This window comes from Pteropus medius, unplaced genomic scaffold, assembly GCF_902729225.1.
Source record: "Pteropus medius unplaced genomic scaffold, Ma_sr-lr_union100, whole genome shotgun sequence".
Taxonomy (NCBI): Eukaryota; Metazoa; Chordata; class Mammalia; order Chiroptera; family Pteropodidae; genus Pteropus; species Pteropus medius.
Genome location: NW_024340696.1, coordinates 9,262,056 through 9,269,589, shown reverse-complemented (window position 1 = coordinate 9,269,589; position 7,534 = coordinate 9,262,056). Strand labels below are relative to the sequence as shown.

Sequence of the window (7,534 nt, the reverse complement as noted above, 5' to 3'; positions counted from 1 at the left end):
AGATTCAGTGACATAATACATGAACCGCGTTCAGCGTGGAGAATAATAAATGTGAATAGCTTCTCCATCTACCAGCCCCTCCTCTGTTATCCAGAACCAAGGTTCGAGGTCCAAGAGTTAGAATACTCTTGTTTCTAACTGGTCCAGTTAGAATACTCTTGTTTCAAGCTTAGTGTCATGACCTTCGCATAAAGTTTATATGAATTACATCTGGATAATCTAATTTTGTCAGGACTAGAAAAAAGTAGAGAACCCTGCTTTTAATTCTAGGTTGGATTCGTTGAAAACACAAGAGTGGAAAAAGGTGAATAGCTCATTGATTGGCTTTGGATTGAACCCCCTACTTTGTTCCTCGCTCTGTGAGTTCCGACTTAGATGGATCCTCCAGCCTGTAGCCTTAGCCTGAAAATCACAGCGTTCTGCCTGATTTATGCCAAATGGCATTTCCTTGCAAGACTCTTCGTGCCTGGAAGTGTCATTAAAGAATCGCAGAGCTAGGTAAGCATCAGATAAAGGGGAGCTTCGTCTTGCCTGCACATCAACACCGCTAAACGCATTTTTACAACGACCAAGCTGTCTGATGATATCATCGGTGGCAACTGGTCAGTGAAAATGTTTTTTAATTGTGACTTGAATGTGTTTATCAACCTCGCTTTATGACATCGAAAAGACAGCAACAGAAACACAGGGAGCTACAGTCCTCCGGGGAAAACATTAGTCATCTGTGAGTGTGCAGGCCCTGGCAGATGGTCAGCTCTTCTCCTGAAGTCAGACTTCCAAACCACCGTGCAGCGTCACTGCCAGAAACGAAGAGTGTTATCTTGACATTGAACATCTTTATAATAAAATTACTAATTGGTGACTAATAGCACGGGCTTTTGAGCTGAAAAAAAAAAAAAATCTCATGAAGGATGTTAAGTGCATATTTAATATATGGCCGCATAGTCCATAATTTAAAATTACTCTTAAAATCCTACCGGCGCTCTACCAGGGCCATCTTAGGTGTTCTCCAGGTGATCTTGCCTTGAGAATTTTAAATGCAGTCCTGAAGAGCTATTTTTAAACATTCAGATATATCATAACATCACAGTAGTTACATTCCCATTTTTAACATCATTAATTATACCATTTCGCGTTACACTTTCCAGGATCTCCCCCATTCCCCTCATATTTGGCAACTCCACAGCATCTGTCAAAACAAATTAGCACTTTGGGTGGTAGAAATATATTTTTTATGAAAGCAGAAAATGTGTCAGTATGGACAGAAGCTTAACCCTGATTTATTGGTTTGTTTTCTCGGGTTTCAGACCCAACAGGCAGAAGCGTTTGAACGGATTTTCCATTGGCATGACTAGTGCACTTGCGAAATATGTAAAACACATTTGAATTCCACCAGAAAGAGTCACTAATTATGATATGTATTTGCATATGTTTAATCACATATATCTTATTTCATTTCGCCGTTTCTGTAGGACTTCTCGCTTCAAGGAGGGGGTCTTTGGGGCTGGCACTGCATGCACTCGGCAAAGTTCCCTTGAGCGAGCATTCTGCTGCTGCGCTGTTAGTTTTTTGTGTTATCTTTTCCAATGAAATTTGAAATTTACAATTTTTAAATGATGTGTGTGAAATTATATGACTCTATTATGTCATAATATTATACATCCCAAAATATTGGTAAAGGGTTCGCTCCCTTCATCACCTCCCCCCAACCAGAGATCAGAGCATTACTGAGAAAATAATGATTAACCTTTAAAATCAGATTGGCATTTCTTTTTTCTCCAAATCTAGAATTAATACGCATTTTTTAATCATTAGTGTAATGTTCGGGATGATACTTTTGTTCTTTTGCCTGTTGAACTGTTACGGCTGCTAGTAACCCTTCAAATTGTTTGCTTCATTCAAGCATTCTTTCCTGAATAATTCATTAGGCATTATTATCCAAGCGTGGAACCCCTCATTTAGCACTGCTGATCTTTTCCTTATGTGTAGCTGACAGGCAATCAAAGTTTTTATCAGTGCAGAAAATTTGCAATTCAGAAATGTAGTTGCAGCAATTAGTAGCTATCAGGTAGCATTGGAAGGACAGCTTCATAAAAAGACAGAGTTGAATGAGCTCCACTGATGTTAGCACAAAAGTAATGGGTAAAACTAACCAGCTGTTTCTAAATTTACCAAATGGAACATTCCCCTCTTCTCAGAGTGGAGGCTTTAATTAACTTAGAGTTCTGTGTGGCTTCCCAGAGGGGGAAGGGAGTGGGTTAGGACCCTTCCTTCACTCAGGGCTGGTGTAACTCTCCTGCTGGCTACCAATGGGAGCGGGCTCTGATCTTCCTTCTAGCCCAGTCCTGGAGGCAAAGGGGTAACACTGAGATAGCAGGATTCAGTGTGGGAATGCCCATGAAATGCCAGCCGGGCTCCCCCTTTTGGCATCTCAAATGGGGTAGCTCTGGATGCTGCAATCTGTCTGCTCTTAAACTTCCACCTTCGCCCATGCGCTGGTCCCAGGACCCAGACTGAAGCTGAGGCCAAAGGGCTCATGCCTTCATTCCTTCGTTGGCTGATGAATTCATTCTTTTCTTCGGTCTTTCATTTCTTAGTTCATTTTCATGCATTCATTTGTCCATTAGTCCGTTAGATCACTTATCCATTCATTTGTGCATCCAAACATTTATTGAAATCTCACTGGGATGGGAACTTGAGCCTGCCCATGGGGCTCCCAGTTCATTTTTCCCTTTGAGTCTGTCAGCAGGACTCACAGGACCTTCACCCCAGTCTCTCCATCAGAACCTGTTCTCAGGTCTGAGGAACCAGTTTTCACAAGGGGTAAAGCACAACCCCTCTGGCAGGGGTGGTTGCTGGGTAAAGCATTGGTGGCATCAGTCGGCCTATGAGGAAGGCTTTTTGCAATCTCTGAAGACACAGCAAGGGGTAGCCTCTGTTCCGTGTCCACTTGAGGCTGTTGCAGACAGAACAGGAGTTCATCCTGGAGATGGTGTGAGATGCTGAGAAAGAGGGCCCTGCTCTCTACCTCCTACCAACCCCGGGATGGCCAACGTGCCAGCTGGCTACTAGGCTGTCACCCCAGAGCCAGTGAGAGGAAGAACCGAGGCCACAGAATAAAATCCACTGAAGGCCTACCTGGGATGACCAGGCAGCCTATGACTGCCCAGACTCAATCTTGTCTCAATTTCAACTTGTCTCAATAGGATTAGAGAACAGAATAGCACAGTGCTTTGTAGCCCAGACTTTGGAGTTAAACAGAGCAGGGTTCAAGTTCCATCTTTGCCACTTACAAACTATGCCTCTTAGAACCTTAATTTTTCTCATCTATAAAATGGGATATCACTCCCTTCCTCGTGGGGTTGCTATGAGAATTAAATGCAAAGAAGAATAGAAACGGTGTGGTTAAGCATGTGGTAGGTGTTCAATAAATGAGCGTCACTATTATCAAGAGGCTGTGAGTTTCATTAGGGCGAGGACCATAGAGGTTAGGAGCTCAGACTTGAGCCAGAGAGATGGGTTCAAATCCTGGCTCTATTTCTTGTTTACTCTGGAAGCTTGGGCAAGGAACTAAACTTCTCTGTTTCCTTATCTGTACAATGGGAATATTAATAGTATCTACCTCATAGAGCTGTTCTAAAGATTAAATGGACAAAATGTGTATAAAGTTTTCAGAACATTCTGGCATGGTAAGTACTACATAAATGTTCCTTATTTTAAAAAATATAATATTTTAAAAAATATTGTATCTTTCAGCATTGGACAATGCCTAGCTAGTGGCAAGGTTTTAATAAATATTCATTGAGCAAATGAATCAAAGTCTCTAGATCATACTTCCCAAACCCCTTGTTTTACAGATAGGAAATCTAAGGCCTGAAATGACTCAACTAAGGTTACTGGCAGAAAAACGACCATGTTCCAAATCTCTGGACTCCCAGGCCCTCCCCACACTTACCCTGGAGAGTGTCTTGTCTTTGAGTCTTGATGACACTGCCAAGAAAGCATCCAGCCCCCTTCACCCATCTCCCCAGCTCTGGCTAGAATCTGTCCTCTCTTTTCTATAGTAGAGCAGACTGCATGGAGGGGCTGGGAAAGCACTGAATTGGAAGAGTGGTCTGGTTTTTGGACCTGCTTTGACCTCCCACAGGTCACCACCCTTCCCTAAGAGCCAAGGCTGGAAGACAGATGAGCTCATAGGGCCGAGTTTCCTATAGTCTTCTGACAGCTCCATTGTTGGGGAAAAACAGAAGCAGCTCCCTTGGAAGATGCCACAAGCCACAATGACCATATAACCGTTTGACTGTCTTATATTAAGTCCTGTTACCCTAGATTTTATTTTGGTCTCATGAAAATAATAATTCCCTACTTTCACATGCATAGTCCTGTTTCATTTCTAACAGAGAAAGGGAGCTACTTGCTCAAGGATGCACAATGAGCTGAGTCAAGAACCAATCTTCCAACTCCAGGTCTAGTTCATTTTTTACTATGCCACACTCCTCTTCAAAAGGGAATGCCCCCTTTGAAATTTGGAGAACCAAGGTCAAGAAGTATTTCTTTAGTAAAAAGACTTTCAGAATATCATGTAGCTATTAAAATGGATCTGTATGTATTGGAAAGGAAAGATGCCCAATGTCGAGTGAAAAAAGTGAGTTACGGAATATGTGTAATAAAATTACATTTAAAATATACATGCATGCTTAAAAAGTCTAAGGAAATATTTAACAAATGACCTAACGATAATTATTTTTGAAGATGTAAGATAATGGGAAAACTTTTGCTTTGACCTTGATTCGTACTGCATTCCTTGCCTTCCCCCCCCGACCCCCACCCCCACCTCCCCGTCCCCGGGGAGCATGAACTGCTTTACAATCAACAAAAATGATGGAGATGTATTTCCCTAGAGGACACTAGACCAAGAGGGCCTGAGAAAAGAAGGTTGCCCTTCATAGTTAGTGGCTTGGTAAGCTTTGCTGTACCATCATATTTAAGTCCTATGGTGTAGTTACCAGGGACATCTGACGGATACTAAAGGGAAGAGACTGGGGGTGAGGGTGGTAAATGAGCAGACGTCTTGCTGTGTAAGTGGATGTGAATGGGGAGGGAGAAGAACCGGGTACCACACAGAGAAGTCCTCGATGACAGAGTGAAAAGTGCCCAGTAAATGCTCACATCCACGAAAGGTCCTCAGGGCGTGGTTTGGCATATCCATCTTTGCCAACTCCTTCTCTTCAGGCAGAAAGAGAGAAGGGGCAGTGCTGGTGTTAGGAGAAGAGAACAGAGAAAGCTCCACAACAGGAGTAAAGGTATGGGATGCATGAAGTACCTGGAGGTGTGAGCCTGGGGCCTTATAAGCCTCTTGGTATGTTGGTACAATCCTCTTAGAGGACAATTTGGCACTTTTTAGCCATATCCAAATCAGTCATACCACAGGTGTATAAACTATTTTTGTTTTCCTACTAATGACCAATTTGTTTTAAAAAAAAGTCTGTGGAAAGAAAAAAAATCTTACCCTTTGACCCAGCACTTTGACTTCTAATAACTTGTTCTACATAAATACCCAGAAAAGTGTGCAAACGTATATATGTTCAAGGATGTTGACTGAAGAAGAAGACTAGCTCACACACACCATATCTTATGTTCTAGGAATTTTACATATATTCGTTTATTTAAACCTGACAAACCTTCAGAAGGTAGGCGCTATTATTATTATTCTCATTTTTGAGATGAGGAAACTGAGGCACAGAAAGGTTAAATCACTTGTCCAATATCCCAGAGCTATTAAGTGGTAGAGCTGGAATTTGAACCTAAGCAGCCAGGCTGCAGAGTCTGCACTCGTGACCAGAATGCTATACGGTCTCTCATTGTTGGAATTTTTTTTAATTAAAAAACAAAAAAACAAAAAAACCTCTGAGGAAAAAAGCTCTGGAAATCAACAAAGTGTCCACAAGTAGTATATTGTTTAAACTGTAGTTCATTTATACAAGGGAATATTATGCTTTTGTGAAAAGGACTGAGGACAATCTACAAGTGCTGACATGAAATGGCTTCCGAGGGAAATAAACAACGTGTGGAATGGTTTGTACAGTATAAGTTCGTTTGTGTAATAAAAAACATGCATGACATAAATATGTTTATGTGGAATTTTCTGAACTCACCCACAAAGTGTGATTGTGTTCACCTCTGAGAGGTAGAAAGAAGTAAGAGGCAAATAGGCGAGTTTTATGTTTCATTATTTTGCCTTTCTACAACTTTCAAATATTTTACTATGAATATATATTACTTTTTTGTGATAAAAATCAAATTGGGACTACCTCACACCTATTATGTTGGCTATTATTAAAAAATAGTAACAAGTGTTGGAGAGGATATGGAGACATTGGAATCCTTGTACAGTCAGTAGAAATATAAAATGGTATAGTCGCTATAGAAAATAGCATGGCGGTTCCTTGAAACATTAATAGAATTACGATATGATCCATAAGTCCCATATATACCCAAAAGAATTGAAAGCAGGATCTCAAAGAAATATTTGTACACCTACATTCATTGCAGCATAATTCACAGTAGCCAAAAGGTTGAAGCAACCCAAGTGTCCAAAGACAGGTGAATGGATAACCAAAATGTGTTGTACATATGCAATTGAGTATTATTTAGTCTTAAAAAGGAAATGAATTTTGACACATGCTCAAGATGGATGATCCTTGAAGACATTATGCTAAGTGAAGTAAACTGGTAAATAAAGGCAGATACTGTATGATTCCACTTATATGAGGTACCCAGAAGAGTAAAATTCATAGAGACAGAAAGTAGAATGGTAGTTGCTAGGGGACGTGGAGAGAGAAATGGCGGGGGTTGTTTAATGGATATTCAGTTTTGTAAGATGAAAGAGTTCTGGAGGTTGGTACACAATAATGTGAATAAAATTAACACTACTGAACTGTACAGTTAGAAGTGGTTAAAATGGTAAATTTTATGTTATGTGTATTTTGTCACAATTATAAAACAAACTAGGGATTTGTTTTGTTTTTAGAGAGAAAAAATAACATCTTTCTAGTGCTACTCCCTAAATGCTTAATTGTACCCCTGAGGGCTTTCTATGTTTCTCTCACCCACTCCTCAGAAAACACTGTAGAAAGATCCAGAACCTGAGAGTTCAAGTTTCAGTTACAAACACAACCGTTTCTATTTGTACAGCACTCTAGTGCACTCTCTGCACTTGGCTCCCCTTGCAATCCTGTGAGGAAGGCAGGATGGGTTTTCTGTCATTCTAATTCTATGGAGGGGCAAACTGAGGAGTGACTTGTCTGCTGTCAGAGGAGGGTTCAGAACTAGACCTTTGGCTTTGAACTTACCAGGTGTTGCCTGGATAAGACCTGGGAAGTGTAGACACAGGGACAGAAAGGGCAGGAGGCCCTGAAGGAAGTGGAAACTTCCATGGCCCCGGGCACTGTGGGCTGGGAGCAGAGCCTCTAGAGGGTTCCCATCCTTTGAATTACACAAACCAGCAAAATCCCCTCCTTCCCATAAAGCTCTC

At 41.2% G+C, this 7,534-nt stretch overlaps 1 long non-coding RNA gene across 1 annotated transcript; it reads right to left on the bottom strand.

Moving 5' to 3' along the window:
* Positions 1 to 603: 603 nt before the first annotated feature.
* LOC120605510 (uncharacterized) lies at positions 604 to 4,066 on the bottom strand. Its single transcript, XR_005653646.1, has 2 exons — positions 3,956 to 4,066; positions 604 to 797 (listed from the first exon to the last, which is right to left on the bottom strand). It is a non-coding gene; the product is annotated as an uncharacterized LOC120605510 (long non-coding RNA).
* Between the last annotated feature and the right edge of the window lie 3,468 nt (positions 4,067 to 7,534).